At 42.3% G+C, this 18,032-nt stretch overlaps 1 non-coding gene across 1 annotated transcript; it reads left to right on the top strand.

Moving 5' to 3' along the window:
- The first annotated feature begins 358 nt into the window (after window positions 1-358).
- On the top strand, window positions 359-465 carry LOC150001943 (U6 spliceosomal RNA). The gene has a single exon (XR_016513256.1). It is a non-coding gene; the product is annotated as a U6 spliceosomal RNA (small nuclear RNA).
- Window positions 466-18,032: the final 17,567 nt, after the last annotated feature.

Here is an 18,032-nt window from a genome sequence, read left to right as displayed (position 1 = left end):
CTGATCCTTCCTAATGCTCTTATGGTTGCATTTGTATTGCAGCACTAAGAAGAGTTAGACAAAGGTTATAGAGGTCACACTGAAGTTGGAGCCATTTTCATCTTTGAATACAAACCCTTATGTTAAAGATGAGCAACTTGAGCTTCATGGATGAGAAGGGACTTAAGCCATGGTCATACTAAGAAAATGCTTTTCTCAAGTCTGTTTCCCACTGTAATTTAACATCACATTATAATGTAAGCGTTAAGGTACAAACATCCCAACAGTGTATCCTATGTCCATTCCTTACTTAATATTATAAGTTAAAATCATATCAAATATATACACATATAATAACATACATTAAGATTATATTAGAGTGCTCGCTTTGGCAGCACATATACTAAAATTGGAATGATAGAGAGAAGATTAGCATGGCCCTTGTGCAAGGATGACATGCAAATTCCTGAAGTATTCCCTATTTTTTTAACTGGCACAATACATTTCATATGTGCTTATATATGATTTGTTTATAATAAAAGTTAAAGAAAAAAAGATCATATTAGACAAAATAATATACTTTTGCAGGAAAATGTGTAATGTTGACTTTGTCCAACATTGGCCATTCTGACCTTTGCTCTAGACCACCCAGGACCTGAAACACAATGTTTCTTTCCACAGAGTATTTATCAGAACATCAGCAGGATTCTCTTACTTTATGGGACTAGACAGACTCAGTCAGCCAGTGAGTTTGATAATAGATTAAGGTCAGTCAGTACTTTGAAACTAGCCCCTGCAGGAAAATCTGAATGGACTAATCTAGGAAATCTCCATGCCGCCAGCAGCTTTAGAGAGAGGAAACATCTGTGCCCAAGTCACTCAATTTAAAGAAAAGAGGGGGAGGGGGAGAAAAGGGAAAGAACAGATTGAAATCCAGCTGTAGAATCATTCAACTCAACCTATTTTAGACTGAAATCTTTGCAGTTGCCCAAACAAACTCTTAGGAAGCTCTCTTTGGTACTCTTCGAAAGTACCAAGTAGAAATCAAAGCCAAACAAGCTTGGTTTGCAGCAAGGCCCTCTGACCTGCACCCTCATGTGCATCCAGGCTGAGGATACAAGCAGTGAGCCCTGGCTCATGTTGGAGCTGCTTTTGGTAGAGGGCCAGATGGAAGGCAACTCAGAAACCCAAGGAAATGGTTGCTACAGGGACCAACTGCTTTGACACATGATGGGTGCGCTTTCCACCAGAAAGGCAGAGGGATGAAGGAGCAGTAAATGATCAACTAGGTTTTAAAACCTTTTAAAAGTTTTAAAACATATCTGTTTGAATTTCTTTTGCTTTTATTCCATCTAATTTGCATTATTTCTTTTTGTCATTTCTAGTGCATTTTATAGCTTTCTATGTTCTTTTGGTGGCATTTCTTGGTTCATCTCACCTGCAGATATGACTTCAACTGCCTTCTAACAGTAGATGACTCTGCTCTTTCTCTTGGCTCTCTCTCCAACTGCCCGCCAGGGTGACTGGAACTCCTCTGAAGTTAGTTGGAAGTCTGCAAGTAGCAGCAAGTTGTTACTTCTTCCCCTTTCACCAGTTTCTGTTTTCCAATGACCACATAAATCACCATTTACTGCAAAGTTCTATAAAATATGGAACTCTTATTTCAGTTCGAGTTCCTTCCCATCCAGCTCTTTGGTGGCTTTCTTTCACTCATACCTGCTCTCACTTTCTGTGTGTGGTGTCAGGAGTATTTGTTTCCATTTCTACTCATAGCACGCTTCCCTTTGCATCACTCCAGTTCCCGTTTCATTCTAATTCCCAACATCTTGCTTACTGGGCACACTTTGCTATAAAAACATCCACTATGTGCTTGCTACTCTTGATTTAAAAGAATCTTCTCCTTATCAACTCCCTGGGCTAGAAGAAAGGCAGGGTCAAGTAGTAATTGGACTGTATAGATTATGCTATGATTTTGAGTTTTGGAAAATGTAAAACACAAATACTTTAAAAGTAATCTAAAGCAATAAGTGTTTAAGAATGCTAATTCTGCTGCAGCTTTCAGAATGAATTAGAAGGGAGCCTTTTATTTTTTAAAAAAAGTTGAATTTTCTCATTGTGTCATTTCTCAACTGCTTGTTTTCATGTCTCCCGTTTTTAACTTTCAGTCACTTGTAATTTTTAAAGTAACATTTTTTTTTTTTTTGTGATCCTGTCTCTCTGGTATTGTCTATACATCTAGCTAGCAAGCTAGCATCTATCCATCCCCTAAAAATATATGCTAAATCCTACTTCCTTTGGAAACACTCCCTTTTAGTGAAAGAGTAAGTAGGGGAATGGACAAGAGGAAAGAGAGATTGAAGACCAAGAAAAAAAGAAAAGCCAATATGTTACAGAAACAAGGGAGTCCAAAAATCCCCAGAGCTTGCAGCTGGGGGATGGGGAGAAGGAAGCAGCTTTTGGAATGCCACCACATGCCTGAGGCTGGTGGCTAGTGTCTTTCTTATGCAAATGGCTTTAATGCATCCAAAGCCTCAGGCAGATGGGAGGAGTCTTGAACCAGGGGATCGTATGGAAAGCACACAGAGCCTACGTGGGGTTCTGTGAATGGTCAGAACTGTTTGCAATGCCCACTGCATCAGATGACGCAGTCAGGGATATATAAGCAGCTGCAGACATTTTAGCTGAGACTCTCTCTGGCTCTCGCTCATGCTCTCACTCTGAGACTCTCTCGCTCTCTGACTCGGGCTCTCACTCGCGCGCTCGCTCTCGCTCTCTCGCTCTCTCGTGTGCTCCCTCCACGTGGCTTGGTGAAGGGGCCTTCTCCATGTGGCTTGGAGAAGGGGTCTCCAGGGTGCTTTAAGAGCTCTCGCCATGCGGTTTTGAGAAGGAGAGGAGATCCGCGCGGTTTGCAGGAAGAAGGCAGTTTGCAAGGAGGCTGAGAATCCAGGCGGTCCTGCATTGAGAGCTGGAGGGCGCCACAGCACAGAAAGGACCTACCCAATCAGGATTGAATGATTGGCAGCTGCTGGTAAAGCTGAACTGTGTTTGGAAAGTAGGGAAACAGTTTCTGTGACTTTCCTAAAACTAGCCTGGTTTGGAAGGAGGGGAGGCAAGGATATGTGTTTGTGGGTATTTTAAAGAGCATAAGACTTAACAACAGAAATCCGCAAATAACTAAATCTATATAACTGTTAAATAAACAATTCTTTTTCTTTTCACCAAACTCTGGTATTGAGAGTTATAATTTTGGCGGCGGGCAATCGGGCCCCTAACTAAAGAGCCCGTGGGTTTGTTTTCAACTGGAGCAGCCCAGGGGTTCTGTAACAAAAATACTGCTTTCATTAGAAAAGGTGTGGTAGCAACATTTGAGGGACTTATCATACTTTTATTGTTTTTTTTTTTTTTCATTTATGAGATGTTTTGGTTAGTCCTAAGGATACAAAGATTAAGAAGACATGGTCATTGTCCTTAAGATTAGAGTATAGTAAAGGGAAACAAACTGTGTGAACAATGACAAGAAACTACTTTAAAGACTCTGATCAAATACTCTTTAGGGGACAGTTCAGACACAGAAGAGAGTGGTCAAATACATTAGGGGAGGGAGAGGAAGGACAGAAATGCTTAGTGGGAAGGAGATAACTGAGTAATTATCTTGTTAACTGAGTAGTACTTCCAGGAGAGCATCTGAAGGAAGAACTTTTTATTTTATCTTTTTTTTTTTTTTTAGTCTTTTTAAAAATTGTTGTTCTATTACAGTTGTCCCATTTTCCTCTGTTGCTCTCCCCTGCCCCACCCACACCACCCTTCTCCCACAGTCTATCCCCACTCTGTTGTTCAAATCCATGGGTCATTTATATTAGTTCCTTGACCATCCCCTTCCCCTTCTCCCCCCACCCTCTGGTCACTGTCAGTCTGTCCCCTGTTTCCATACCTCTGTTTCTATTTTGCTCATTTGTTTATTTTGTTCATTAGTTTCCTGTATTAGGTGAGATCATATGGTATTTGTCTTTCACCACCTGGCTTATTTCACTAAACATAATACTTTCCAGTTTGATCCATGCTCTTGTGAAAGGTAGTAGTTCCTTCTTTCTTTCTGCTTTGTAGTATTCCATTGTGTAAATGTAACTTATAGACAAGAAATAGAGATATCAGTTTCCCTTGGTGATAGAGATGCTTAAGGAAGCACTTGGCTAAGGTAAGTGGAGTGTGAAGAGGGCACAGGAAGGGATAAAGCTGGATGAATTAAAAGGACTAGGTAAATTAATTCACTCATCTGTTCATTTATGATATATTAAGCTACTATCAAGTATCACGCACCGTGCTAGTGTAACAGAACCCACAGGCTGTCTGGATTAAAACAGAACCCACGGACTGTTCAGTTATTAGGGTCATGATTTCCCGCCACCAGAAGCATAACTCTCAATACCAGAGTTTGGTGAAAAGAAAATGAATTGTTTATTTAATGGTTATATAGATTTAGATTATTGGCGGATTTTTGCTGTTAAGTCTTATTTTCTTTAAAACACCCACAAACACATAGTTCTGCCTCCCCCTACCAAACCGGGCTAGTTTTTGAAAAGTCAGAAATACAGTCTTCCTACTTCCCAGACACAGTTCAGTTTTACCAGCAGCTCCCAGTCATTAGAGCCTGATTGGGGAGGTTTGTCTGTATTGCGGTGTTCTCCAGTTCATAATGCAGAACCACGTGGAGTTTCCAGCCTCCTTGTAAACCGCATGGAGTTCTCCCTTTTCTTTCAAAGCCTCGTGGTGTTCTCCCTTTCCTGCAAACCATGTGGACCTCCTCTTTTCTCAAAGCCACATGGAGATCTTCTCCTTCCTTTCCAAGCTGCATGGAGATCTCCTCTACCCTCCTAGCAAACTACGTGCGTGGATCTCCTCTCTTCTTCTCTTCCTCCCTAAAATGGTTGCCACCTATTTTTAAATCCCTGACTGTGTCCTGTGATGCAGCTGACATAGTAACCAGTTCTGACCATTCACAGAACCTCAGGCAGGCTTTGTATGCTCTTTCCACACCACTCCATGGTCAAAACCCCTCCCATCTTCTCGGGACCTTAGAAGAATCAAAGCCATTTGCAAAACTAAGATGCTATCTACTACCCATAGTCATGCAAAGGCATCTTAAAAGGTGTTCCCTTTTCCCCACCTCCCAATCAGCAGGCTCTGGGGATTTTTGGAGACCCCCACTCTGTAACACTAGGAGTGGGAATAATGCAGAAGAATGGTACATAGTTCCTGCCTTTGAGAGGCTTACTACCTGGTAGGCGAGGCTAGTGTCTAAACAAAAATTTCAACAATGTGATAAGTATTAAAAGAGATGCACAGAACACACTGTGGGAGGACAGAGGAAATATTTATACATAACTCTGCCAAGGAGAGTTGTGGGGAGTAAAGGTCAGGATTGAGCTAAGGCATAAAGGATGAGTGGTGTTTACTGGACAGACAAAAGTGAAGTTAGTTAGGGGCATTCCAAGAAAAGGGTGCAGCATTAGAGAAAATGGCATATAGTGAGTCTTACATGTTGCTTTATGTGCCTGGATCATAGTGTCTGCACCAGGAGAATAGGAGGGCAAGAAGCTTGAGGAGTGATGGAACCCAAAAGGTGATGAATGCAGAATGCCAGGCTTAGAACTCTGGACTTTATTCTGTGGGTAGTAGGGAGACCCGAAGAAGTGTAAGTTGTGGAGTGAAATGGTCAGGTGTACATTTCAGAAAGATTACTCTGGGGTTAATAGGGGTTAGAAAATGCAGCTGACTATACTAAAAGGATACTGGGTGATTCCTGGAACCCCTGGGAGAACTAAAGAACTAGGCTTAAGGCTACTTTGAAGAATGACACCCTAAATCATGTTTCATTGTGTGAGAAATGCTCACAATAAATCACCAGGACACAGGACTTGAGCAGCAAAACAAGGCATTTATTCACGAGCCTGCAGAGTCAGGTGCACTGCCAACCAGGAGCATGTGCATGTGAAGTAGACAAAGAAAACTGGTTTATAGTAACGTAATTAGCTCCTTCTCCCCCATTTCTCCATTACTGGTTAATCCAGGTTCATTATCTAATACAATTAACTACTTAACTCAGGGTGTGATTAACTAAGGGTAATCTAGTTATAGATCTATTTCCAATTTATTTGCAAAGTTATTTAGCTACATCTTCCCATTTCTCTGTGTTTGCTGATGACAATCTTCCTCCTTTCAATCACAGAGATATGTGTGAGGAGCTGCAGAATGTCAATTCCTTGCCCCCTTTCCATGTTAATTATCTCATATTGGTTTGAGAGTCACTGGCTTTTTTATCCCTAACAATAGGAGCCTGGCCATCTGAGCCATGCATAAACTTCCTCCTACAACACTCACCAGCAGAAGGAAATTCCTACTGAGCTTCCCTCCTTCACACACTCACTTCAAAATCCATGTATTGAATTAATAGAGCTCAAGTCCTGTGCTTGTGCCCTTGCAACCACGGAGCCAGAGAAGGTAGATTTCTGCATTCTACCTTAGGAAGATGGATTCTATAATGTTGGAAGTTTTCCAAGCACAGCAAGCCTGGCCCAAAGGTGTTGTACTGTCAGGGAAGACAGTTAACTCATCTTGAAATAGAATTAATGATGAGTTAGAAGTAGGTAATCCTGCAAAGAGTTTAAAGTATTCTGCAATGATTCAGGTAATACATGAACTCTGATGCCAAAAGTGGGAATGGAGAAGAGAAATCAAAACTAAATATGTAAATTTTAAGGAGGTGGGGTCTATAGAACACAGATTAGATTAAGGGATCTGAGCGACAATAGGGCCAAAGGGACTCTGCCTTGAGAGATAGGAAGAGAGCTAATCTTAACTGAAAGTGCAAAAAGAAAAGTGATTACATTAAAGAATGGTGAAAATGGAAACAAGATAATATATATTTTGACATTTAAAGAGTTTGCTTTTAGTGATCTTCAAATTTGCTTTTTAGGTTATTTTGCTTTCTAATAATACTGACTAAATGAGATAATCAGATATTCATAAAATCCTGTGTTCAAGGAATTGAGATGCTCACCCAAACTTTAAACTATTCACTTCATTTCTCTGGAATAGATATGTATTATATTTTTGCAAATTTAGGACACAGATAGGGAGAAGTGTTAAAAAAATTAACATTTTCAACGAATCTTCAGATGTTACCATTCCTGGCATTTAGTTCTATCTAGTTAGTGGCTTACTTACTTAAATATATAGTTTTTGTTCCAAATTAATATCTATAAAGAGCAATTCTCTCTGAATTGTTTTGTGGTTGTGAGAAACGCTCACAATAAAAACCGGGACACAGGACTTGAGCAGTAAAGCGAGGCCTTTATTCACGAGTCTGCAGAGCCGGGCGCACCCTCACAGCCAGGAGAATGTGCGCCCCAAGTAGACAAAGGAACCTGGTTTTATAGTCTTAGCTTCCCCACCCTAACGCAACTAGTTTCCCCTCCCCTCTCCTCCTTCCCCATTTCTCCATGACTGGATACTCTGGAGGTACAATCTAACGCGTTCATCTAAATGCCCCTATTGTGATTTGTGAATATGCTAATGTTATCCACTCCCTTCTCAGAGACCCTTCAATTACATTTGCCTTTTGTTACCAATGACTTTGCTACTGGTTTGGGAGTCACTATGACCTTGTTTCTAACAATTTCCCCCTGTCTCTTTTGGAAAATTGACTACTCAAACCATTCTATTTATTCCTCCAAATTTAAGGAGGATTTCTTGACTTTCTTCCTCATGGTTAGGATTCCCTTTGGTCTCTCGGAGGAGGAGATTATGAAAAGTTGCTGCATCTGTTTAGTTAGTGCAGTCTCAATTAGTCTTTGAACTAAACCTCTGATGCATGGAATACAGCAGCCTAAAGCTGTGAGGATGCCTGTTACCACTATGAGGGATACCAGAGCTGATGAGATTATTCCTTTCCAGTTGCCAAACCAATTTTCTAACCATTCTGTTATGGGATTGTCAATACCTGAGTTTTCTGCTAGCTTATTTGCTAAGGTAGTTAGTCCCTGCAGAGCCTTAGTGATAGATTCATCAGGGGCTGTATTATTAGGGATAAAGGTGCAACACTGCCCCCCCAAGCATTACACATACACCTCCCTTTTCTGCCAGCATCATATCCAGTGCCATCCTGTTCTCCCAAGCCACTCAACTGGTGGCATTTAATAAATAAATCAACAGAAGAGCACTGACTCAAACCCTGCTGCTATTTGATTTCTAGCTTTAAACTCATTTGGAACTCCTCTGGGGACCCCAATTGCGTCAATATAGATATGAGGATCAAAGGATCCACCAGGCACCACTGACCTCTTTTCCCTAACAGGGGCAGTCTAGTCTGGACCAGTTTTGGAAATGCTAGGGTAAATGGGATAGCCAATTGAACCAGGGCACAGGTTCCACTCCACCTGTCAGGTAGGATTTTCCAGAGACTCCTTTGCCCACAATACCACCAGACATCTGCTCTGGGGACTTGGAGGGGAATATAGTCGCCGGCCCCACTGTGAAGGTGGCTCGCATTTCTGGTATGAGTGCATGTTCGGAGTTCTTCCACAGGGGTACCCGAATTCGCTTCCCACCTAGAGAGGCAAGAAGAGTAATTCATGGGCCCCACTGAGTATGAAGGGAGGGATTGAGTCCCATTACTCCTTATAGAGGGAAGAGGAGAGACAAGCTTCTGCAAGTCCCATTTCCCCATGCATTCTCATCCTGGTAGAGAGCGAGCATACAGGCCATTCCCGAGGGGTCAGAGTCCCAGCCTAGTGGAAATGGTACGACTTGTGCCTGGGGTCTCCCTGTGGTACAAGCATAACAGTTGCTTTTATTCAGGGAATTAACAGCAAATTTGACCCATTCTACCCAAGCATTTGCGTCTCCGTACCCAGTCTCTATCTCTAAGGTTTGTCTGAGATCTAATACCTTAAAAACTTTTACCTTGGCTGGATTATTCTGGAGTCTTTTCTGAGGTGTAGCTGAGAGAAGTTAGATTTTCTAGGGAAGGAGTAGTTGTCACTAAGTGAAGACCTAGCCACCCTACTGGATTTATGTCAGATACATTAGCTTTTAGGCCATAAACTCTGGCAGCCACATGGGGTTCCTGACTTAAGGTCTGTGGCTTGTTCAGTGTCAGAAGAAGAGGGTTGCACTGGAGAGGCTGGCAGTTTCGGGAAGGAGCTCCTTGGTGAAAGTTATTTTAAGCAAAAGAGAGACCAGTTTAAAGTGAAGCCCACTGACCAACCCATACTTCGCCAACCCAACCACTTAGTTCAGCCAAACTGTTGAGTCTCAGGAGGCAGCAATGCAGATGGGCTTCTTAAGTGAGGCTTCTATGTACAGACAATCACTCAGGTAATGAGATTATAGGCTTATATCCTATGAAAACAGAAAGAACACACACATGTTTATTCACACAACACAATTCACAAACCAGTCTTTAAATTTGCAAGACTGTCTTATTGGGAAGACATCCAGTTGCAAGGCATTTGACATTCTTCTTGCCTGTAAATTAAGCATTGTTGATATCACAGACCTGTTTTAACTTTCGAATGAAAACAAACTTTGAATTAAAATGAACTTTATAGGCACAGTTAGCTGCACTAGTTTATAGTCTACCACTGAGCATTGTGATTTTCCTCAAATCATGATTTTTCTCCCTAAGATTACCCTCCTTGTCATTAAAGGGACTGCATTAAGTCCAGTTTTAATTTAGCCTGTTCATTTGCATAAACACAACAAGAGCAGTGATTGACCACATAAGATTTTTTTTAAGTCTGCTTTGCTGGAACTTATACAAAGACTCTTCAGGTTGACCTTCAGTCTGCCCCCTGGGCAAGAAGCTGAGCCACACACCTGCCATCTGGCCTTGCCTGTAAAACCCATGCTTTCCCAAATCCTTTGGGTTTTCCATTGTGCCTTAAGTTTCTTCCTAGCCATTTATTAGGGAAGCAATCTTCGTTTTTTTCCCTAGAAAGATTGCCATGGACCGCACAACCACCCAAGGTGCTAGGTCTTTCCCTCATGGGCTTTCACTAGCCTAAGCATGCCTGCTTCAGGCATGACATTCTAGTCAAAGCCTCGGCTGACATAACCACCATTAGCAACTTTCTTTTTAGTTTTATGCAAAGAAACCTAATGTAATTACTTACTTCTTTAAATTGCCAAGTTCTGGAGGGATCAGGTAGGGAGAAAAATATACAGTGTGAAGGAAAATTCTTGTCCTTCTAATATTCCCTAAAATTGCATTTCCATGCCTTATACTTTCTTTTGTTCACTTTCCTACATGTGAAGTTTTTTTAATTTTCTCTGGGAAACCTCAATTTTCCTTTCAGATTATATGGCCAGTACCAATACAGAGAATTCCAGATTCTTCCTAGGCCTCAGAGAATTCTAGGTCTCCAACAGCTAAATGCCAAACCAATACAGGGAATTCCAAATGACCTTTCATAGGTCCCCAATGGCTTAATGCCAATACAGAGGTACAGTAACCATACAATTAGACCACAAGTAGTTGAGGTTTCCCTTTTCCCAGGTTTAAAAACTTTCACAACCTTTCTATACATTTTTATGACTTTCCACAGACTTTCTGCAACATTCACAAACTTTCCATATATTTACCCATTCAGATTTAACCATAACCCATTTCCAATTCTTTTCCACACTGTAAAGGACTCTACCCAAACTCAGTATTTAGCAGCTAAAATTTCCCCAGATTTGTAGATATTCTGCAGTTTTCTGAAGCTTAGACCTTGCAAACACCTGTCATGCAGCAATGACTTGAATGTTTAGACATATACCATTTTGCAAACAAAGCACATCACATTAAGAGCATATCTAACCCACCATTTTGCCCACTTCAAAGATGGCGGCAGCATTACATGCAGCATCTTTGAAGACGGTGGCACCCATAAGTACCACCCACAAGATGGTGGCAAACCCACATGACTTATCCACCATGGTGGAGTACTCACGTGGCTTACCCTAAATGGCAGTATACCTATGAGACTTAGTGTCCAAATCACAACCTTCATGCAGGCTCTGGAGGGAGAGACCCATTTCTCCTCCTGCAGAAGTGGAGTCATTGGCTTTGCAGTCACTTCAGAGGCCATAACCAAAAGGCGTGCTGAGAGGGAAGTCCCTTGAATCTGCAGACGGGTGGGCACTGCAGAAGCCACGCTCACCTGCAGAGGGGGCTGCGCCCCAGGAGCCTCCGATGCGGCCGCGGGAACCGCCCCTACCTGGGGAGAGGGCTGTGCTGTGGGAACCGCCCCTACCTGTGGAAGGGGTGGTGCCACGGGAGGCGCCTTTACCTGGGCGCAGTTTGGCACCAAAACAGTTCCTTTGTCTCCCGGATTTAGAGAGTTAAAGAGGGCTACTTCCTCATTCTCCTCCTCTCTTCTAACATACACTTTCTGAGCTTCCCTGAAGAGTTTTTCAGTGGCTTTAATTGGCCCATTCACTTACTTTTTGCAATTTCTTACAAATATTTGGCCAGTTTCTGTTACAATGGTGACTTTTAAGAGTCCCTGTCCCACAGCATTCTCTGGGTTTAGACCAGAATACTTCCTCATTTTGTCCCTGAGCTTCTGCAGGGATCCGATGGAGCTGTATTTCGAATGCCTTGGAGACATTCTGTGCATGGGGAACGGACTCCTTGATTTCCCTGATGACGAAGCTCCTAAGGTCTTTCATTTGAGCCCTAGCCTCCAGCCTGTTATCCCAATCAGGGTCTATACTGGGAAACTTCTGTTAGGCCGGGACAATTTCCTGACCGGGGGGATGTTCCCTTTCCCATATCCTCATAGCAGCCCGTCTGATCACTCCCTTCTCTTCCCCACTGAAGATGTCTAGTATAGACATTAATTCTGTCCACATGTATATGCTGGGTCCGGGGAACTGATCTAATTATTCTGCCAGTCCAAGGGGGTCCTTTACCAAGCGCTTCATATTGCGTTTGAAGTTTCTAACTTCAGTGCTTGTTGAAGGAGCATTTGACATATCTAATATGTCCTGGACCCCTGGAGACTTCCCTAAGGGGAAACCGGCTGCTCTGAGGGAACGGGGAAGTTCTTTAGGTCTTGCTTACATTGTTTCAATTCCTTTCTTAATTTAGATAAGTTGCCATGGGGGCGGATACTGGTGGGGTATCTGCTAGGTGTTCCTGGCCTCTTTCATCTGTACTGTCCGTCCACGGTGCCTCTGTCCAGTTGGCTGCCGGCTGGCCAGGGCTATAAGGCAATGGGAGACAGGACAGAGGGTCCCAGGCCTTATCTTTTTCTTTTTTACTGGGAAGAGACCTGCAGATCTGCTGGTAGGTGGTGATCAGCAGAGAGTATATTCCCTCTCTTCCTTAAAGGCTGATGCCTGGCCCTGGCTGTTGTGACCCAGTGGACCAAGCACCAGCCCGCGAACCAAGTGTCGCCGGTTCAACTCCCAGTCAGGGCACACGACCAGGCCACATGCCAGGTCCCCAACTGGGGCACGAGCGAGAGGCAACCACACAGCGATGCCCCCTCTTCTCTCTCCAAAAACAAACAAACAAACAAATAATCCAAAAAAGCTGAACACAAATATAAGACCAGGGCTTAACAAACCCAACATTCATCAGACCCAAATCGGGGCTAGAAGACAGATTTCCCCTAAATGGGTTCCTTTGGCCAAAGGAAACAACAATAATTTACCATTGTCTGTTCTTCCTTACTTTTGGTCTCCACCCCTAGGCCTAAAATTTCCATTTCCCATCCTCAGCTGATTCCCGTGGCTGAATCCGGCTGTGTTCTCAACCTAACGGACCCAGCAGAGGGGCACTCCACACTCGCTTACTTGCACACAGACCGAGATGCTTCGTTCATCTCCGGCCGCTTCCCTCACAGGACAATGGACCCAGCGGAAGAGCACTCCGGCCGTTTCCCTCACGGGACAACGGACCCAGCGGAGGTGCACTCCGAGCGTCTCCCTCACGGGAGGACGGACCCAGCGGAGATGCACTCCAGCCGTTTCCCTCACGGGACAACGGACCCAGAGGAGGTGCACTCCGGCCGTCTCCCTCACGGGACAGCGGACCCAGTGGAGAGGCACTCCACACTCGTACCAGCCACACACACACAACTCGTACCAGCCACACGCACAACTCGTACCAGCCACACGCACAATCAGCTTCCCGAGGATGCCCAACCACCAAGGCAGTACTTAAGTCCAATTTTCCTACCTTGGCCCGTGCACGAGGTTGCCTGGTTGCCGCGGTGTTTGCTTTTGTTTCCCCCTGCGTCGATCCACTGCTGTCCCAACAAGAAGTCTCGGGTCGTTTCCGGACACTGAGGCGGGTGGGCCCTGGGTCAAGCGGGCCACCCAAAAGCGGGTAGGACGCGTCTCCCCACCTTGGCTCAGAGCCCTTCCCGCACACAGGCGGAGGATCCCGGACGAGCCCCCAAATTGTGAGAAACGCTCACAATAAAAACCGGGACACAGGACTTGAGCAGTAAAGCGAGGCCTTTATTCACGAGTCTGCAGAGCCGGGCGCACCCTCACAGCCAGGAGAATGTGCGCCCCAAGTAGACAAAGGAACCTGGTTTTATAGTCTTAGCTTCCCCACCCTAACGCAACTAGTTTCCCCTCCCCTCTCCTCCTTCCCCATTTCTCCATGACTGGATACTCTGGAGGTACAATCTAACGCGTTCATCTAAATGCCCCTATTGTGATTTGTGAATATGCTAATGTTATCCACTCCCTTCTCAGAGACCCTTCAATTACATTTGCCTTTTGTTACCAATGACTTTGCTACTGGTTTGGGAGTCACTATGACCTTGTTTCTAACATGGTGATAGCTAGTACAATCTAATCTAAGCAGTCTGAACTACAAAGACGAGTGACAGGAAGAATGAATTGTTATTTGTCCCATGTCTACCATGAATCTTTTCCACTCAGTCAGGCATTCTGTAAATTTCTTGGGAATATCACTGGGGAGATAATGGCCCTGATCTGCCTCACCTCCAGCAAAATGGCAGCCAATTAACATGATCCTGGGCCATGTAGAGTCAACACTGATTGGCAGACACAGCTTCCTTCCTGGCCAGATACAAAGAGAGAGTGAGTACCCAGAGCAGTACAGAGACCTTCTTATATGTTGGCTACTTCCTCAGAGCTCCCACTGGTTCTTTGATAAGCCAGTACTCTTTCCTTTTTATCAGTGGAATTTGGGCAGTGAGAAGCCTCTCTTCTTTATATATTTTTACTTAAAAAACAAACAAACTTTTTGGCCAACCCAATATTTGAACCTAGGGAGTGTAGGAGTTCATTTCCTCTTGGAAGCAATTACTGCATAAAGAAGTTCCTTCCAGCTCTGTACAAAGGTCTATCTTCATAGTTTCCTTTCATCTAAATGGTCCTTCCTAGCTATTGTGATATGGACTGAAAAAGCTATCCATTATGTTCGGATTCCATTGTTCTTATAAAACAAACCACAAAGTGTTCCCGACATCTTTGAAAATATCATAAAACCTCAACAAGTGATTCTGGATGTATCAGAACACCCTATATGTAGTTGCATACAAAATACACTCTAATGAAGAAAATATTAGCTGTGACATGATGGAAAGAGGCTCAGGTTTGGAGTCAACAGCCTTGGGTTCTAATGTTGATTCTGCAGATTGATTTTCAGCTACGTGAATGTGGGGAAGTCAGTTGGCATCACTGACCATTGTCTAAGAGACAGGACTATTCCAAGGATGTTGAGATATTGTGAAAGTATTTTGTTACCTGCCAGAGATGCACAAGCAGATGTGTCATTGATGCAGCACAGGAACAGACTGGATGTGACATACTCAGGACTCAGTATGCCCTACAAGTCTTGAGTAATTTGGCCACACTGAGGAAATATTGTCATCCTTCACCCTCCATCACCCTCTCCTAACTCACTATGCTCAGTCACACGCTGGCCATGCATTCAATGTCAGGGCATTTTACAGCTGCTCTCTTTGACCCAAGTTCTCTGCATTTCATTCTTGCTTCTGCTGCCCACCTGTTTCCCATCCTGCAGCTTATGGCCTAAATGTCAGTTCTTCAGATAAACCTTCTTGGATCTCCAGAATGAGCTTGGTCTTTCCCAACTGGATCCTCATAGTTTCTGTGCTTCAGCTATATGGCATTTCTCAGAACCGTAATTTAATGAATATTTTTGCAATTCATGGAATAATATCAGTATTTATAATCATATTATAATTTCTATAAGAGCAGACTGCTCTTAGGTATTTGGGTAGTGCCTGGAATATAGAAGGCACTCAACAAGTATTTGTTGAGTGAAGAAATGAATATACCCACCATGTGACCTCACACTTTCGTGTGTTTACATATACTAACACATCTGGTAGGGGGAGCCTCCTCCCTGCTTTAACTGGATATACCTTCTTCTATGAACAAATCAATTCAAGACTCTCTTCTGTCAAACATCTGTTCTAGGCTCTAGGTAACTCCTAACTGCTCCCACAGTAACTTGTTTCATATGCTACTATATTTACCTGAGTGTTGTTAAAAAATTACAATGTCTGGGCACCACCCCAGACCAGTTAAACCAGTATTTCTTCACTGTAGTCCAGTATTATAATTTTTTTAAAAAGTTTAATATTCTGAAGCCAGGATTTAGAACCACTGATTAGTATACTATATCCTTATCATCTTTTGACATATTTATCTCTGCCAGGATGGCTCAGGTCTTTAAAATAAGGCTGCCTTATTTATTGTTCTACTCTCAGTACCTAACATAGACCTGAGCATTTCGTGAGTACTCAAAAAAATGTTTTTGAATGAATGGTTAGATAAATGTACCTCGTAGAACTAGGAGTACATGTCAACACTGGACTACTATTGCATCAGATATGAGTGGTGAGGGAATTCTTTAATAAAAATATTGACTTTTATGCATTCTCATCAAGGCATTCTCAACTGAGTAAGAAAAACCTATAGTGACAAAATTAAAGATGCTCTTTTCCTTCTTGGGTAATACAACAGTATTCCAGTCATATACAGAGCTTTCCAGAAGTTTGTGTGAGAGAGAAATTATTTTGAGAACTACAGTGAATTGAAGCTGATGCATGTACAAAGTTTCACACACACAAATAGGCAAACATATGCCAGCAGAAAAACCATGTTTTCATTTTAGTACTAAATATGTGACAGTGGAACAGGATAGTGTTTCGAGAAAATAAAGGAAGTTCAGTTTTTCCAAAACCAATGCCAAGAACAACACTGATTTAATCAGTGGAGACTCTGGTCAAAATACAAATAAATAGGTTAATGTGTAGGGCATTCCACTTCCCTGAAACACTTGGAGTTTTCCATATCTTAGAGTAGGAAACTGTGAACTTTTTGAATTCATATCTATGTTCATTACTTTTTCCTAGGAAGACAAAATATGACTTTCATCAAATTCTCGAAAGAGTACATCATCCAAAAAAGGTCACTGCTAGAGGGAGTTTGGCAATAGCTTAGTGTGGACCTGGAAACCTGATCAGGTCTTCTGACCCAACCTGGGCAAACCTGAGACTCTTCAGACTTGTCCACAGTCTCTGGTTCAGCCACTCAAACACTCTGAGGATTGGTCTGCTTTTCTATGTCCTTATTTTACACATTTACCATTAGTTTCTATGCAGTTTAAATCTACCTTATTTAATTTAAATGTCCCTGGATTTTTATCATCCCAATACTCTTCCCTCTTCTTGTTCTTGAGCACTCTTTTTGTCTCTAAAAGAGCATCTTGTAGATTATGTTCATAACATACGTAGAAATATTTCACAACATGGTTTTTAATGAGCAGATAGAATAGGAAATTAACAAATTTATTTTTTTTTATTGTACCTATCATTTATTTTAGAAAATATTTCTCCTTCAAAGGAATACTGGTAAGCCAACTAGTGTCATGTTTACTTTGAATCTTCACTTTTCTTCCCTGGGAAGGGAAGAAGTTTGAGTACCATTAAATTTAAGAACATAAATGTGTAAAAGGAAAGAAAACCACCATCTGAGAGGTGGGAGAAGAACTGTAGAGAGATGAGGTCAAGAATAGGGTCAACCACCAAAGAATTAGTCCTTAGATGTGTTGTTAGATGGAGGTCATGAGTGACCTCATGTGAGAATACGTTCCTGGGGATATGAGGATGGAAGTCAGAGTGCAGGGGGTTGAAACGTGAATGGGAAATGAGCCAATAGAAATAGTGAGATGGTTATCTCTGAAGGGAAGCAAAAAGGGAAGTACAGGGCTATAGGTCTCTTATTTATTTGGATAGAAGGCCTGTGTATGCTGAAGAAAAAGATGCAATGGGGAAAAAACATTTTAGGGGCAAGAAGAGATATTTGATGGCACAATATCTGAACATGAGGAAAAAAGGTCTGTTTTTGTGTTTTGTTTGTATTTCATTGTATAGCCTCTTTGAAGATGAGCTGTTTATTTTTCTAAATAAAGTTATATATTATAAATGCTGTATCCATAAAGCATCATGAAATCAATATTAAGATTATATTGAGAAAATAAAGATACTTTATTCTATTCTCTTCAAAAATGTTTTTGAATCTCCACCTCTGCACTTCTTCTCTTTAATGTTGGTGGGAGACACATATGTTTTCCTTTATAAAGCAAACACATTCCTCACTGGTTTAAGTCCCACAGGTTATTCCTTCTTTTTAGCATTATCAATCTCTTTCTAGCTACATACATGTTTAATTCACCACTGAGTCCCCAAACCTTGAATTAATCTTTCAAATCAACATTCTGTTGCTCTCAACCCTTTATATCTAAAGTTCTTGAAAGAGTATTTTTGCTGTCCTGTTTCTCAGTTTCTATTTACTTATCAGCTCCTGAAAATCTGGCCTTTGTTCTGTTTGCCTTTGCATGTCTCTTAGCTGTCAATGAGGAGAAAGAGAATCTGCACCTTAACCTCCTCTGCCTCACTGCCTGCTCACTTCCCTGACTCTGTGTTGTTCCACTTGCTGCTTGCTTTGCACCATGGAATTCCTTCTATGTTTTTCATTATGGTCATTTA

This window comes from Furipterus horrens, unplaced genomic scaffold (assembly GCF_987537825.1).
Source record: "Furipterus horrens unplaced genomic scaffold, mFurHor1.1.pri manual_scaffold_9, whole genome shotgun sequence".
NCBI lineage: Eukaryota > Metazoa > Chordata > Mammalia > Chiroptera > Furipteridae > Furipterus > Furipterus horrens.
Note: the sequence above shows the minus strand (reverse complement) of the source record. Positions and strands in the feature narration are given on the sequence as shown.